At 35.1% G+C, this 18542-nt stretch overlaps 1 protein-coding gene and 1 long non-coding RNA gene across 2 annotated transcripts in view; one reads left to right on the plus strand and one right to left on the minus strand.

The window, feature by feature from the left end:
• The window catches only part of LOC136026569 (kinesin-2b-like), a 97824-nt gene extending 87658 nt beyond the window's left edge, over nt 1-10166 (minus strand). Inside the window, exon 1 of the mRNA XM_065703267.1 lies at nt 10119-10166. The gene's annotated coding sequence lies outside the window, so the exon portion shown is untranslated. The remainder of the gene's footprint in view (nt 1-10118) is intronic.
• On the plus strand, nt 1317-17754 carry LOC136026570 (uncharacterized). Its single transcript, XR_010617339.1, has 2 exons — nt 1317-1431; nt 17599-17754. It is a non-coding gene; the product is annotated as an uncharacterized LOC136026570 (long non-coding RNA).
• Nucleotides 17755-18542: the final 788 nt, after the last annotated feature.

An 18542-nucleotide genomic window follows, 5' to 3' on the forward strand; every position in this document is an offset into this window, starting at 1 on the left:
CAAAAGTCCTTATTTCACTCCAAGCTGTGATTTAAGGTGATTATATGTTTTATTTGTTTTCCACCAGCCCATTTGAGAAAAATCATTTGTGACAACAATATACCCATGGTTGGCTCAGAATCTCTCTAAAATGCTTTAAACAGAAGGAATTTTAAAAACAATCATACTGATCAGCAAGAAGAATATTAACATAGCTCTCTAAACTTGGTACTTTTTAAGAAAATTTTTAGCAAAGCAAATGCAAAACTTTAATGGTGTCCAATGTCATCTAAAAAAACAAAACAAAAAAAAAACATTAAAATGTGTCAGATGTATTTTGATATAAGATACCTCAAAGACTTTTAGTTGAATCTATGAAATTAAGGGCCAGGTATTCCTTTACATTTTATACAACATGTAAAAGGAAAAACAGTTCAATTTTTTTCACAAAAGAAGAAGTTTGATGTAAAAAAATAAATGTATTTTTAAAAGAAAGCAACTGACATCAATGAAATCAACTAAAAAAAATGCATGGAGAATAAATAATATAAGCCATATATTTAACCTATAATGAGGTGGCATAAAAGATTATTTCTAAAATTAGAAAAAAAAACAGTGTTATGGCTTAAAGTTCTGCGCAATCAACAGGAATTGTATTTTCAGAACTAAGGCTAGAGAAAAAGAAACTGAAAACAAAATAATAAGGCACCCACAAATTTCAGGACCCTCTAGAGAGAAAAGAAGTAGAAGTAGGTACTTCAAAATACCTTCCTGGGAAGTACTTTAGCCTGTACATATCCCTGAAAGTTTCATTTTCCTAGCCTAACCTCTTTCAAAGATAGCCAAAAGGAAAATTTTACCCCTAATTTACCTTAAAAATCCAGTTTAAATAGCAATCTCAGGCTATAGCCTAGGTATTGGCCTAATCATTCTAATTTTTTTCAACTAAAAATTATAGGATGGTTTAGAAACTAAACCTGTTTGATATAGTAATATTTTGCTAACTTACCAATGTGAAAGCTGCCTTCCTAAGAACCAACCTTTTTAATAACCAAAAAACTTTTCTTCTGACTCCTTTTTGAGCTTAGCCTATGCAAGACGGGCCTTGAGCACCAAAAACCTTTGAGATCCTAAGGAATATGCATAAGATTACTTACAGGTCACAGAAAAGCTAAGATTATTTCCACTATTTACAGTCTCCTTGTCTTTTCTCTAGACTTAACGATTTCACACGTTTATCCATTTAAAAAAATATGTAACATTGACGTCATTTATCCTCGATAATCTTTTTTTTTTCGGGGTTAGAAAGTGCAAGCCCTATAATTCTTTTTTTAGAAGAAAGAACGAAAAAAGCGCTCTCCTTTAAATGCTTTGAAATGTTTTCCTGTTATCTAAAGCCTCCATTTGCTGTTGAGTTGCTTTTGTTATTCTCAGCATTGTGTGGCTGTCAAGGTATCCTATGAACCCATCTTTCATATTTTAAAACTTTGGCTCGTGCCATGTTTTAGTCATATTGTAGGCCAGCCTACCCTGTGTCATCCTCATATCCTAGAATTGTTATGCCATATGTAAATCCTGTATTTCTGTCCTTTAAGTTGCACTTTGTTTGTTTCTATAATATACAGGTATCAATGCATAACTCTTGCTTGAGAAGGGAATACTCTAAAATTCTGCAAAGAAATTTATAAAATAGTTAGGCTACTTAGCCTTAATCACTTCTCAAAGTAGGCTACTTCACATCATCTTATTATATCCCCAACCTCCCTAATATGCAAATATATATAGCCTAGATAATATATTTCCCATGTATTTTTCTGTTTCCTGATTACATAACAGCCTAGTTCAGGCACCAGCAGACAAAAAGATGCTAATTTTCAAATCATCCAGACACCTGTTTCAAAGAGTCTGAAGCCACTTCCTATTCCTATCAAACCTGCTGATTATGATTATACCTAAGAATAGGTTCCTCTAAGGGGTGCTTGACTCTGAAAATTTACAAGCTGCTATCAACCAAGTTTTACTTGCATCTTTGTCAGATTCACAAATTTACGTTTTGTGTGTTTACGGAGACAATTCAACACACCGGATTTTGGACGACCGCTTTACCTCCATACCGAGAACCAAAACTTAGCATCTTGACACGCTTTCACTAGCTCTCGATTCTTTGAGAACCCAGGGATTTGAGTATGTTTACGAATTTTCCTAGCGGGAACAGCAGCCTTTTCTGCAGTTAGTAGTGCATGGGTGATTTCACACAAAAGTTATTGACCTGTATTTTAGTTTCTTGGATATTCCTTTGCACGTTGGCTTGTAGGAGATTATATGGTACATTGATCTTCTGCAGCGTCTTGTCGAGCACTGTCTGATAAAGAGGAAAGTCGGCCTTTAACCAATCCTTTATTTCGTACCACTGTGAAGAACTTTTTTCCTTAGGAATACACACATTAACAGATGCTTCAATGGGGATATGGTCGGTGGAGTGACTTCCCATTAGCACGCTAACTGTGCCACTCACGTTTAATGTGCAAGCGACATGGTCTATATTTGAGACTGAACCACTAGTGTGTATGAAAGTAAAATCATTGTCTTTTGGAAGCACACAATACCGATTTTCCAATATGCTTAGGATCAACTGGGACCGAGGAGACGAGTCGTCGGCTAGATCACAGTTGTAGTCTCCAATTATAACACATTCCAGTTTGGACAACATAATGGTATTGAGGCACTCTGCAAGAGCACGCACTGCCTTTGAAAATCGGTTATCTGATTCGTCGTTGCTGTAGTTTGTGGGGAGGTAGACATTGACGATCACAAGATTCCCAGCTCTTATAACCATAAAGTTTTCAGCTGTATGAAGACTCTCGGAATCAACTGCAGAGCTACATACGATCGCCAGTCCGCCAGAGGGTCTTCCACGTTGACGAGACTTTGCTGGGACAAAATAAAATGTATGATTGTCTGAAAACTTGAGCAGGCTGAGACTATCACTTGTCAGCAGATGTTCTTGGATGCATAGAATATTGCCTCGCCAGCATAATTCTTCATTTAAGGGGATTCTGTGAGACACGCCTCCGTTCATGTTCCACGATACGATCTTAGTACTTGCATGCTGTTCATTCATTGGAGCGTTTTTGCTTTCCAATTTGCTTTTTCATCTCAGGACATTGGAATGACTGACAGGTATGTTTTGTCGATTTACATGCTGCACAGCCAATTGGATTCGTGCAGGGGGTAGTAGCATTTGACGTATGGCCAAGGACACCGCAACGGGGACAAACCTGGGGAGCAGAACACGCCGCTGAAATGTGACCGAATTTCTGGTAGTTATAGCATCGTTTTGGAAGGTACACAAACTCTTCAATCGGAAAATGTTCAAACTCTAGTTTTGGCGGACTTTTCATGGCCAGACCTAGCTGATAGCAGGAGGAAAAGTACAACTTATAGGTTCGACTTCTACCACACTGCTCTGCCCTTTCGCAGCCTGAAAGGCAGTTTTTCACCCTATCGGCATCATATGTAGTCGGAACGTTTTTGATCACGCCTATAAAAACTGGGGATTTCACTCTAGCTCCTGCACTTTGCAACTTCTGGTTGATAGAAGAGGCAATGCTGTTTGCCTTGACCTTCGTTTTAACTACAAGCCGCCATTCAGATCGACCTCTTTTCAATTCACCATCATCGACTGACAGGTCTTCTCCACACATACTCATCAAAAATTGTTTTCGTTCCTCTGGTGTGGTAGTGGGGGGTGGATTCTTCAAAACTATGGAATAGGGTAATGGAGAAAGTCTATCTGGTGCAGGATTGGGTTGGTTTCCGTCAATTACAGATTTGCCGGGAGGCCACGGGATTGGGACTTGGTTGTAGCGCTCGAGAAAACCCGAGAACTGCCGTTGCATTTCATTCACTGTCAATATGACACATGCGCCTACTTCTGCTCCACTGGCCGGTACTTCTTGAGGATCAAATATAACCAACTTGGGAAGTTCTATTCTTTCTTTAGCGCATCTTGCAAAAAGTTTAGCAATATCCATTAAATTGTCCTCATCTTGGACGCATTTCGTAAATCGGTCACCAGTTTTGGCCTCCTTAGTGAACAATTCTTTGGCCTTTAAGATTGAGTCTCTATCAAAAAACTCTACAGCTCGTTTCAAAAATACTTCCTTCTTTATCCCGTTATTCATTGAACGCGATATGTAGTCCAACACAGGATTTAGTATTATAATCTCCCCAATGCTTGAAGCAAGTTACTGAAATCACCCAGGAACAAGGGAAGTGTAAGGACCCCCTCACCTATTCCCCACAATTTACGGGTAACTGAATACCGGCGGGTACAGTACGACGCTTCAGGGGGGTTCCTTCCTCTCTTCTGCTTGTTCTGAGAAAAAATCAGCACCTTAATGAAATGAAAACAAAGATAGCGCTCTATGAATTTTTCAATATAGATGGCGGGCCAGTCCACTTGAGAAAAAAGATGGCGCTAATAAAAATACCCAGAGAGAAAGACCTATTCTAGGAATTGGAGAAAATCTCTCAAATAAATGTAACTATATATCTATCATTAGAGGGTATATATCAATGTGAAGATAGCCTCAAAGCAATGCAATAGCCTTATCCCATTAACAGCAAACAAGCAAATTCAGCTGCAATAACTCTGGCAATAAGGTCTTTTTCTTCAGAAATTTAACTATCTAATTCTTCAAAATTATAACTGTATAATATATAAATATTATTTATCTACGAGTCTAAATATTATTTTGGTTCACTGCTCAAGATTTGAGATTGTCTCTCCAATTAGTCGAGTTGAATTATTTATTTTGCTGTGATTCTATTAATAAGACCACCGGTCTTGTGCATCTGTTCTTGCAAAAGCTTATCCAGACTTGGGCTTAGGGGTTGGAAACCCCACCCCTAAAAAAAGTGTTTGTCGAACCCATAAAACGCAACGAAATGAATAACATTTTTGTGATGCATTTTTAACATTTTTTAAACCCCCCCCCCCAAAAAAAACAAAATCTTTTTTGTAACCCCCCCCCCCAAAAAAAAAAATTAAAATGTTTTAATGCCCCTCTCCCTAAAAAATTTTTATATACCCACACAAACCCCACCCAGCAATGGATTTCCCATATGATCAGGGATTGGCAAGTAATACTGGAGTTAAAAAAGAAAAAAAAATCAGACTTGTCGAAATGCTTGCCCTCCAAAGAGGGGTAATTTTCCATTTTATGTGGGACCCTATCACGAACAGTCTAAGCAATCTATCAGAAGGGCATTCCAAGTACTCTCAAGTCTACGCTGATAAATATCCAAACTTAAATTTTCTGTAATTACTTACAATAGATTCCCACAATTTTTTACAAGATTACTCTGTTTTCAAGATAATTTACCAGGGCTTTTCTTTCCCGTTTCTCAATGCTGCTGGAAAGCGACACAAAGAAGATAAGGAGATGAAGCTATGAGAAGGTGAACAAAATCTGCACAGAAAGGTGAGGTACAACAAAACAAAAGAAATGATTCAAAAGTTGGACCCCAAGCTGACAAAACATCTATTATGACTTAATAGCCCTGAAATACAAATGGTTATGGAAACAATTGCACTGAGAATTTTCAGGGAGTCATCATACCAAACAGGAATAGCTAGTTCCCTGGTTTGCAAAAAAATGCTATATGGCTGTAGAAACAAAAAGGCATCTGATGGAAGAATTTCCTGTCGGCATTAGAAGCCAGTTGGAGATATTTTATCAACTGAATATTAAGCTGAAAAACACAATATGGGTGTAAAAACAAAAAGGCATCTGATGGGACAAATTCCGGTCGGCATTAGATGCCAGTAGGAGATATTTTATCAACTAAATGTTAAACTGAATAACACAATATGGCTGTAGAAACAAAAAGGCATCTTATGGAAGAATTTCCGGTCGGCATTAGAAGCCAGTTGGAGATATTTTATCAACTGAATATTAAGCTGAAAAACACAATATGGGTGTAGAAACAAAAAGGCATCTGATGGGACAAATTTCAGTCGGCATTAGATGCCAGTAGGAGGTATTTTATCAACTAAATGTTAAACTGAAAAACACAATATGGCTGTAGAAACAAAAAGGCATCTGATGGAAGAATTTCTGGTCGGCATGAGAAGCCAGTTGGAGATATTTTATCAACTGAATATTAAGCTGAATGACACAATATGGGTGTAGAAACAAAAGGCATCTGATGGGACAAATTCCGGTTGGCATTAGATGCCAGTAGGAGATATTTTATCAACTAAATGTTAAACTGAAAAACACAATATGGGTGTAGAAATAAAAAAGCATCTGATGGGAGAACTTCCGGTCGGCATTATATGCCAGTTGGAGATATTTTATCAACTGAATATTAAACTGAAAAACACAACATGGGTGTAGAAACAAAATGACATCTGATGGGACAAATTCCGGTCGGCATTAGATGCCAGTTGGAGATATTTTTATCAACTGAAAAACACAATATCGGCATAGAAATAAAAAAAGCAGCTGATGGGAGAATTTCTGGTTGGCATTAGATGCCAGTTGGAGATATTTTATCAACAGATTATTAAGCCGGATGACACAGTTAGTGATGGTAATGCCCGACAGTTTGCAAAATCCATGGTATAGATATGAAACTAACCATCCCTCCTCCCTTTCCACTACCAATAAGTAGTTTTGTTTTTGCATGTGGAGGTAAAAGGCGTTTGTGGTCTGGGCCTCAACTCAGTTTGGTAATAACAATAAGCTATATAGGGCTGAATTCAAATACCAAACATAGAAAGCAAATATTATTTCATAGATGTCTTTGTTGTGATAATAATTAATGCACAGAAAAATGAAAACAATGCTGATTATAAACTCATAGGTAAGTTGTAACTTCTTAACAAAAACCTTAAATGTCTTTTAATAACATATTGAGAAAGCCCATTAGATATTTTTCCTTTTTTCCTGAATAAAGGATAAGTCAACAGATATAAGGTGATATCTAATTAAACAAAGAATTTGGTTAATTAGCTCTATTACTATCTACCTTAGTTCTGCCCTAGGAATGGCGCATGGACGGATGATAGATAAGCTTATCTATCAACAAATGGACTAACCTCACTTTTATACAATCCTAATAAGGGCTTATGCCAATTTGCCTCTCACTCAGTCGGACTATCTGTCTTGGCTTTTTCTACAATTAGCCATGGCTTGATGCCTACAACTACTTGATTTTAATTCAAGTAGATTTTGAACCAAAATCAAGTAGTTGCGGACGTCAAGCCATAGCCCCCCAGATGGTCGAATCTGGGAAAACGACTTTATCAAGTCAATTTGTGCAGCTCCCTGACACGCCTACCAATTTTCATCATCCTAGCACGTCCAAAGGCACCAAACTTGCCAAATTACTGAACCCCTCCCCCCAACTCCCCCAAAGAGAGCAAATCTGGTACAGTTACATCAATCATGTATCAAGGACATTTGCTTATTCTATCCACCAAGCTTCATCCCAGTTCCTCCACTCCAAGTGTTTTCCAAGATTTCCCCCTCCAACTCCCCCCAATGTCAAAAGATCTGGTTGGGATTTGAAATAAGAGCTTTGAAACACGATATCCTTCTAAATATCAAATTTCATTGAGATCCCATCACCCATTTGTAAGTTAAAAATACCTAATTTTTTCTAATTTTTCATAATTAACCCCCCCCCCCTAATTACCCCAAAGAGAGCGGATCTGTTCTGGTTATGTCAATCATGTATCTAGGACTTGTGCTTATTTTCTAAATAAGTTTCATCCTGATCCCTCCACTCTAAGTGTTTTCCAAGATTTTAGGTTTCCCCCTCCCAACTCCCCCCCCCCATGTCGCTAGATCCAGTCAGGATTTAAAATAACAGCTCTGAGACACAATATCCTTCCAAACATCTAATTTCATTAAAATCTGATCAACTATTCATAAGTTAAAAATACTTCATTTTTTCTATTTTTTCCAAATTAACAGGCCCACCACTCCCCCCCCCCCCTAGATGGTCAAATTGGGAAGACGACTATTTCTAATATAATCTGGTTGGTCCCTGATATGCCTGCCAAATTTCTTTGTCCTAGCTCAAATTGGGAAAACAACTATTTCTAATTTAATCTTGGTTGGTCCCTGATATGCCTGCCAAATTTCATTGTCCTGGCTTACCTGGAAGTGCCTAAAGTATCAAAACTGGGACTGACAGACAGGCCAACAGAATTTGCAATTGCTATATGTCACCTGGTTAATACCAAGTGCCATGGAAATTCAATGAGAACATATATATTTGGGGTATATATCTGAACATCAAAGGGGAAAGTGGTATTAAAAAAAGGCAGTACACTTTTATGAATGATAGTATTTAAAATAGTTTCCTTACTTTTAAAGCGCATTAGTTTATAATTGGGTCTGTTCAAAGGAAAAACTATAAAATTTGGAGAACAGCTTTTTTCAAAGCTGACATACTTAAAGCATTCCAAAAATGGCTTCAATTTACCCTCTACCCCTCCCTTAGACAGACAAATTCATACCAAAGTTTATATTTCCTATGTAGTTTTGTTTCTTGTTCTGTCACTCTTTCCTAAAAATAAATTTATCAGCAAAGAAGCATTGGTAAAATATAAAAATGGAAAATGACCCAAAAATGTTTAATTTGGGCCATATATCAACAAATTAGGCAGGGGTAGAATAGAGTAGTGATGCAATGGAAAAAACAGTAAAGAATGGAGAAACAACAATATTACAAGCCAGTGAAAAACATAGATAACAATGTAAATATTTCAGTCAAAACCTCCACTTGACCACCCTCAGTGCCTAATATTAAAATAAAAACTACTGACAAAAACCAAAGATAATATAAAAAAAAACTTTGAAACAAACACAAAAACTAAAATATGAAGATCTACTCAAAGTAATGGTGAAAGAATTACCCTTTCACCAAAACAGTACTTTAAAAGGTTCTTCATAATTTCCTATGCATTTGTCTTACCTTTATTTTGCAAATGTTGCTTTTATGGTGTTAAATCAGTGAACAAAAAGGAAGTCTAATCAAGAAACAGAACAAAAGAAGGGAAATGAAGAATTTGTACTATATATTTAGGGGGTTGTAAGGTATTGTAAAGAACTTTTAGAAAAGATATAAGTACATGTTTTAGGATTTCTTAAGTGGTTTTCATAAGTGTAAATGGTTAATGGTAAATAGCCTTGATTGTGCACACAATTCATTTGTTTCATTTTTAAAGAGATGTGTCTAACACTATGCTGGGAGCCTGTTAGCCTACAACTGGGGCTATTGAAAAGGAAAAAATGTTAATGTTAAAAAATATTACTTTATATTAATGAAAAATTTTAGTTCATAGGGTATAGCCTATTTTGAGGGTACTACTACCATACTTTACTCCCCCTCTCTCCCCATTTAATAATAAACTGTATAGATTACATATTTCCAGTACACTTTCCTGTTTCATAGTTTCATTATTGTTGATTCAAATTGTGGATGTTAAGTTGAAACAAGGGTCTATAACCATAAAACCCATATCCAAGGAAAATGCATGGGAAATCTAATTTGGCCCATATATTTGTAATTAAGGAAACTTATTGCAAATATATTTGCAAATAGGAATAAGTCATAGAGGAAACTACAATTTGCCTACATATTACAAAGAAAAATTTGTTTTGTTAAGTTAGTCTACTTCTTTCTCAACATTTCCAACTGTAGACTAAAACCCAAGGCTGAAGCAAGTCTAGCCATATTTAGCTCAGAAATAGAATGTTGCAGTAAATTTTAAAGAGGCCCATTACTGAGATTCTACATTTTCTATGTAGGCCTACTATGCAATGTATCAGTTATATTTCAACCCTTCTCTCTGAATATTGAATCAATGCTAACAAAACCAAGAGCCATAAGCCCATTACCTAGGAAATATACAGCTTGGTGTATTTGCACATTAGGGTGAGATTTGAAGGCAAAGTATAGTGAAATCACATGAAAAACATGTTAGCCAAACAATATCTAGTCTACTTTCTTCTTAAACACCCTATTTTCTAGACTTCTAGCCAAAAACGGAATTTTGTATTGACAGTTTAAAAAAAAACTATTAGCAGCCTATTCCAAAAATATCATTAGCAACCTACCTAAATAAAATAATATGGCCTATATTTTTCACTGCAATGTGCTAAGCCTGCGCCTGCTGCTCATTTCTTTTATAAACATTCGACGGTAGCTGAGTTTAGTAAAGGTAGCGTTGTGAACAGAAAAACCCGAGGCTTATTCGAGATCATTCGATATCAAGTCATTTTTTAATATAGTGTTTCGAGCAGTGGTTCCCAGGTTTTTTTTTCTAGCTCACGAACCAATTTTCATTCTAAGAATTTTTTCACCATCCCAGCCGGACTAATAAACTACAAATAAGGAAAATAGGAAATTTTTAATTTTAATGAATAAAGGGTAAACAGTGGCATAAAAATAAAATATTTTGGGGAGAAATGTTAATTGAAATTGTAATTTTCGTTTTAAAATAAAATAAAATAAATGAATGACTTAAAGAAAAACAATGGGATAATACAAGTGTAATTATACTTCAACCAATGTTTATAAACATCAAATATAAATCTCCACGAGTTTAATGTGTAGTCAGCACTGAATCAACACAAAATCAAATAAGAAGACGGATAAGCAATCAATACCTTTTGTATCCATAATGCTGACTATAAATTGTGATTGAATTTGAAGCCTATTTCTTGTAAATATTTTTGTAAATAATTTTTTATTTGTAATTTAATTGTAAATCTATTTTTTGTAAATAATCTTTGTAATAATTTAGCATTTCACCGTTTTTCAAAGGATGTCAGTGAATCCCATCCTTCTCGGTATAAAATTCACCCAGGGAATCCTCCCCAATCGAAAAATGTCCATGCAATTCAAATTAAAAAATACAATATTTAATGATGGGTAAATTTTATAGCCTATGGCCTTATACACAAGAATTAATAGGGGTCATGTCATTCCCAAAGGCACAGCTTAAAGACTTGACAACTAAGCTGAAAATAATATCTATTTAAAAAATGTTGTCAGATATATTGGGGGAAAACATAGGTGTGAAAAAAGAACTATTTGCCTTTCAATCTTTTTGGTCATAGGCAGTGCCCTTAATATACGGAATAGCTTCTGTTCGCTTTAAAATTTGATATTGCTTCTTTTGAAATATTTTAGTTGAATGTTTCTAAGTATTTACCATCTCACCATTTTTCAGAGGATGTCAGGGACTGCCCCCCCTCCCCTTCCCGGTGTAAAATTTACCCAGGGAATCCTTCTCATTAGAAAAAAGCCCATTCATTTCAAAATAAAAAATACAATGTTTAACGATGGGCAAATTTTATAGTCTACGGTTTTATACCCAGAAATTGATAGGGGTCATGTCATTCCCAAAGGCAGAGTTTAAGGACTTGTTAGCTATTCAGAAAATAATAGCCATTTAAAATTATTTATCAGATATCCTTGTGGAAAGCATATTTGTGAAAAACTGACTATTTGCCTTTCTATTTTTTGGTCATAGGCAGCACAATAGCACTGCCAGAGTAAACAGGGATGTGGGCACAATGAATTGTTATTCTTTTTTGTTGGTACAGTGGGGCAAAAACCTAGGAGGGGCAAAATTTCTTATATAAAATATAGGAAGGGGGTGGACAACTATGCTCTTCCCTTTTCTCACAGAGCTGAAAATATTTTGGTTGATAAAACCACTTTATCAAACTACAAAACTTTGACGACAAAGCAAAATGAAATAATATTATAATGTGCCCCTTAAAAAATAATATTTTAAATATATTAAGAGCAAAATTTCACTGTTACTTAATATTAAATTTTGTAATAAGTGCATTACAACAAATATCTTTATTACAACAAATCTTTCTTTGTTACAACAAATATTTACAATAGCACTACAGGTTTCATGGCCCATAGTAAGGGGGCTAAATAACACAAAATTTAAAACAAATAAACAATAGAATTCACTTCATTAAGTTTATACAATAATAAAAAAAAACTCAAGCAACAAGAGAAGACATCACTCCCTGGTCGATCCCAACATTTAAAACCAATCGATCCTTTGACCCCATCCAGTGCATAGGGCAAAAACAGCTACTGTCCATCCCAAGAAATTGCTGCCCCATGATTACTTGTTGAAAAGTATTTCCCTTGTTGAAATAAGGAATAACCCTTATTTCTTAAATAGGCAATAGAAATAAGGAATAGAAGAAATGGAAATAGGAAAAATAAGAAGTCGAAGAAGAAATAAGAACATCCAGTTCTGGAAGATGAAAAATCCTGTACCTTATTACATAATAATATTTTCCTATACCATATTACATGAATAAAACTTCAAAATTGACGTCTAAGAGAATTTTTCTGTGACCAAAAGAGGAAATGGTAAGAGAAAATGAGAGCAATAAGCAACGCTATCTAGCAAAAAAAAAACATCATATAAGTTTCATCAAAATACTTATTTTTTAAAAGTAGTCTTTTCGTTTTGCCTTAACCTTGATCAAGGATTATGGTGGTATTTCTCTAAAAAATAGACCCATCTGTGCCGCGTTTGTTCTTTAACTAACATAGTCCTTGCCAAATTTACTTCTTCAACCGCCCCTTTTCATGATAAAATATAACTCAGGGCTCCCCTGCGGATTATTTATTTTCAAATTTTAATAGCAAATAAACAGAAAAGAGTAGAAAATAATAAATCTAACCTTTTCGTAAATCATACTAAAGAAAGGAAGAAATTAGAAAAACTTATGCTATTACTAAAACAATTTTTATTATAAAGTATAACAAAGTGACAAAATTATCTACAATGAGATTTGTTTTTCGACAAAATCTTTAAACTAGCTGTCGAGCTTAGAATAGAAAAGTAATGCAAAACAGTTCAAATATGCAAAATCATCTCATTGAGGAAGATGAAACTTGTTTGCTGCTAATTTAGTTAGCTTTGGGGCAATAGTAGTCTTATGACACCTACCTTATTCTGAAAAATCGTTTTTTTTCTTTTTGAAAAACAGACAATAAAACATAATTACAAAAACAAACAAGGAGCGTTTTCTGACCTCATCAGGAATTATTAGACCATTATAAACATGAAAAAAATATCAAAAATTTGTAATTTCATCTGCTTAATAAGATTTATTATTTAAATATGTATTGTTTAGGATAAAACTAATTTATTCATTTGGTTGCGTATTATTTTTTTGGGTTAGACAAGGTGTGAAAAATAGCAACAGACAAAAGTGCTATAATAAAGATATGAAGGAAATTGTAAGCCGAATTTAGGTTGAGTAACAGGGGAGTCTGAAGTTATCATTATCTCACCATTATTTACTTTTAAAAAACCAAGACATTTCTTAAAATAAACTAATAGTTTTAAAGGGAAATGAAAAAAAGGCTTAAACAATGAATAAAACGCATCATAATTATGATTTAAAAACTAGGCTTTTTTTAATCTAAACTTTAATTTACGATTTTTTATGGGGTAGTCAAACTATTTGTTTAAAATGAAGTGCATTTTATGGTAAAAATCAAATGAAACAAACAAGTTTTTTCAACTGAAAGTAAGGAGCAACATCAAAAATTTAAACGAATAGAAATTAATAGGTATATGAGGGGGTTGTCCCCTCCTCGACACCTTGCTCTTTACAATAAAGTTTTTTAGTTCTTTGAACAAGTCGTCTTGCTGCTCTAATTAAACGACCCCAGTATTTCAGGAGTCATTCTTAAAGAATTGCGAAAAAATTCAAACTTGAGGGTAAAGAGGTTTTGAGGTGGCAACCTCCTTAACATAGAGAAGAATTTCGTTTTGTTTAATTTTTAATGTTACTTCTTACTGTCAGTTGAAATAAACTTGTCGTTTTACTATATTTTTGATCATTTTTAAAAATATTTTCAGAAAATATTACCCCATCTCCACAGAGGAACCCCTTTACCATGGCAGTATCCTCTAGATAATTCAATCCCAGTAAAAATTTACCCCGGACAATTACTTTTAACCACTCCTCGCGTAAAATTGAGACGGAAAGAGAAAGCAAGACATATAAAAAGAATTTTGTATAAGAATTCTGGCAAATTCTCTTTACAAGTTCACTCCCTGGAAACTTACCTTCCTATGGCATATTCCCCTGTGGAAAAACTCCCAGCAGACAATTCGTCCCCTCTCCACCTGAAAATGTATGCATGTATCTTAATAACAAATACTATGTGTAAACAATAGATAAATATTATGACTTAAATACCTTCCCATGGGGCTGTACGGAGGAGAAGTTCATGTTATACCCCAAGAATCAGCTATTAGGTCTTTCAACAACGATGATCAAAATGACTATCATAAAATTTTTATAGGACGATTTTGGGAAAAAAGTTGCGGGGAGATGGGCTAGTCGCCTTTCAATTCATTTGCTCACTTGAAAAGGGTACTAGAACGTTTAACTTTCGCTCAAATGAGCCCTCTTCCAATATTCTAGGACCACAGGGTGAATACGATTACCCCAGGGGAAAAAAACAACCCCCCCCAAAAAAAATAAACACGCATCCGTGATTTTCTTCTGCCAGAAATACAAAGTTCCACATTTTTGAAAACAGTAGCTTGAAACCTATGCATTAAGGGTGTCTGATATGCTGAATCAGACTGTGTTGCGAGAGCAACACTTTGGTTCTGTCCCGGTTTTCTTTTTTTCCTATGCCGCCGATCTCAGCTTATTCCTGGAAACTGGTAAGAGTCTAACCTGTGCGGTTTTTACGGAAAGTGTGGACCTCAGGCCGGATTGATGAATATGACATTACATTTTGGGAAGCTCTGCAGAACTCTTGCCTGGGGCCAAAAAAGATGGTTTTTGCTTCTCCACGAGCCAGAGCTTATGGTGTGCAAAGTAAAGTGGAGTTATATAGTCTATGTCAGAGAGGAGTATCTGAAGTTGTGCAGCCAAGCTTTCGATTCATCAAAGTATGTTTCTGCTTTCAAGTGAAAAGCTCCGTTCTAGCAGGCAAGCACCACTTTCAAATTGAAGATGGACTAAAATCTATAAGTGTTAAATATATGCGGCAGTTACCCGGCCCCACAGCCAATATATCTTCTTTGAGTGATAAATAGAAAAATTTATAGAAGCAAAAATGTGGCATTTTCCCACGGGTCCGGAAGTGCTGCCATCAATTGTTTCTACCCATTTCTGGTCGTGATTTCAGCTGAGTTTATCATTCGATTTTTGGACTTGGGATTGGCGTAGAGAAATGTTATCAGATGTGCCTAATAAACTTTAAAAGTTCTCTCTTTGCTAAAGAAATTGGAGTTTATCCTTATCTCCTTTCTAAGTTGAGAAAAGTTGAAAGTTAAGTCTAAGTTGACGTTAGAAAGTTGCCCTAGGGCAAACAAAATCAACTTTTGAACTAAGACAGATCAAATATTTTTTTTCGACGGCAATCGATAGCTCTTGATGAGCTGATCAAAGTATATGGCATTCATTTTTGGTACCTTTATGAGGTACACCAGTTTGAAAGTTTCAAGGGGTTGACAACTTCAGTAGTAAGGTACACAATGAAATGAAATCTAGGCCGATACAAATTGTGAGACATATAGAGGACTCGTCACCAACAGGCGGCTGTTAGGTAATAATAACGTGCGGTAAAGAGGGGTTGCAACTTTTACTAGTTGGTGTATCTATTATTTGCTTCCAGTGTATTCGATGGTAAAACCAATTTGGTTTCAGTGGTAAGACATGTAGGGTACTTGTAGGTAATAACCTGCTGTTAGGCTACAGTCAACTTCAGCGATGAGGGGTTTGCAACTATACTAGTTGGTGTACCCATTTATTTGTTTCCGGTGAACTTGATGCCTATCATGGGAGAAGGACTTGTAAGTAAGAATCATTTCACTTTGTGTAAGAAATTTGTGGCATTTGGTGCACATTGTATTCGATCTCTATAATTCTGACAGAATTAAGTGTTTACGCAACGGGTACAAGCGATAACGTAAAATAATGAGGTAAATTCGTAATAATTAGTGTCACCTATGGTATTCTAATCCTGAAAAGTTGCGGATAGCTTTATAAGACCAACTAGATTATATAAGATATTCTTCCAAGTTTTCATCAGTCACGATGTCTACGATTGAAAAGGATAAAGTTCAACAGGCTGCAAAGTCAATTTAGTCCCTTCTTTCGATACTATTGTTGTTGTTTTTTGAACGCTGAGGAAGAGCCTTTGATTATGTGATTACTGATCGATAGCGAAGAAACAAAACCAAAGTGTAGCTCTCGCAACACTTAAGTCGGCGAAGCCGGACAAAGGTTGCTGCAACACTTCACGTTGTCCGGGCCACGTAGGTCTAGTTTTTATTAAGATCAATCGATTTTTAGGGACTGTTTCATTCTTTTTTCGACAATCAAGAATATATTCGCAGGCTCGTAACCTTTGATGGAGAAGACTAAACTTATTGAAATTTTTTATATTTGAAGTCAGCATAAAAATTTGTTTCTTTTGATATATATTTTTGTATCAAAATCCGTTTTTATATAACCGTTATTTCGAGTTTTGGTTACTATTCAGCCGATTCTATGATTTTTAAATGAAGTGTGGTGGAAATAATGGTTTTTAGCAGTTCTTAACAATAATGAGATGGCTAGAACCCTAATTTAAGGGCTTAGAAACCTATTTTTAGGTACGTTTTGTTTAGAATGTATTATATGGTAGATATAAAACATTTAGCATTCATTAGTCATTACGAGACACCCTGACCCTCTAAATTAACCGCCGATAAAGTTATTTGTAAGCACGATTTATTAAAAATGAATTGTATTTCATGTTAAAAATGAAGTTTTTTTTAGCAGTACTAAGCCATTATGAAATAGCCAAACAACTAAATTAATGGCAAATAAACTTATTTGTAAATACTATTTGTTTAAGATGAAGTGTAATTTATGGTAGAAATAATGATTTTTAACTGTTCTTAGCTATTATGAGATAGCCAGGTCCCATAATTAAGGGATTATAAACCTGTTTGTATATTTGATTCATTCAGAAGAAAGTATATTTTATGAAAGAGATAAAAAAACTTAGATGTCCTTGGCTATTACTATATAGAAAGACCCCTAAATTACGGGTCTATAAACTTATTTGTAAGTACAATTGTATAATAGAAGTGTTTTTTTCTTGTAGAAATAACAATTTTTTAGCAGTCCTTAGCTAATACGAGATAGCCAGGCCCATTAGTTAAAGGCCTATAAACTTATTTGTAAATATGATTTATTTACAGTAAAGTATATTTAAGGTAAAAATAAAGATTTTTAGCCGTCCTTAGCCATTAAGAAATAGCCAGGTCCCTAGATTAAGGGCCAATAAACTTATTTTTAAGTACGATTTGTTTAAAATGAAGTGTGTTTTATGGTAAAAATTAAATAAATACAATTTTTATCTTCACAAAAACTGAGAGTAATGAACAGCATTAAAACTTAAAACTAACAGAGATTACTGCGTAAATGAAGGGGGTTGCCCCCTCCTCAAAACCTCGGTCTTTACGCTAAAGTTTTTCAGTACTTTTAAACAAGCCATTTTGTTCTATTTAATGTTTTTGTGTTTCAGGAATCATTCTGAAAGAATTGGGACACAATTCAAACTTTAGCGTACAGATGGAGGTCCTGAGGAGAGGGCAACCCCCAACATATTAGAAATTATTACTGCTTGTTTTAAGTTTTAATGTTGCTCCTTACTATCAATAGAAAAAAAAACTTTTTTTTATTGAGTTTTGGTTATTTTTAAATAATTCCAGGAAATCTGATCCCATTTCCACGGACGGAGCCCCCCTTACCATAGAAATATCTTCTATATAATTCAATCCCGGTTAAAATCTGCCCCAAACAATTACTTTAAACCAATCCACGCTTAGGATTGAGACGGGAAAAAGAAAGCAATACACATAAAAAGAATTTTTTATGAGAATTCTGGCAAATTTCTACAATCTATAATTTCCCTTGACAAGTTCACTCCCTGGAAACTTCAACCCTATAGAAAATTCCCCCGTGGAAAAACCCCCAGCAGAAAATTCCCCATCCTCCCTGAAAAGTTATACTCAAGGGCATAGTTTTTGGGCCTTTCAACTAGGATGAAGAAAATGGCTATCTCAAAAAATTTATCGCAGCATTTAAGAAAACAAAATTTGGCAGGGAGGTTGCCTAGTTGCCCTCCAATTTTATTGGTCAATTAAAAAGGGTAGTAAAACTTTTCGGTTTTCTTGAAAAAGATTTTCTTGTCATATATTTGCGGTTGCCATCTTATTACCCCGTATTATATTCAGCTGCCTGTCTGATTTGAAAGTCGTGACCAGTTGGAGTAGCGATAACAATCTTACACAATTGATTTTAAGCGTTGATTGGGGTAGTTTTTTATGCTGGCTTCTTTTTCATAGTCAGACATGGAGAATTATTTAAAATATCTGTTACCTCAACAACACCACCTGATACTGAAAAAGTGCCAAATCATGGACAGTGCAATAGATTTTATAGATACCTAGAAAAATCTTAGGAAGA

Source organism: Artemia franciscana, chromosome 4 (assembly GCF_032884065.1).
Source record: "Artemia franciscana chromosome 4, ASM3288406v1, whole genome shotgun sequence".
NCBI lineage: Eukaryota > Metazoa > Arthropoda > Branchiopoda > Anostraca > Artemiidae > Artemia > Artemia franciscana.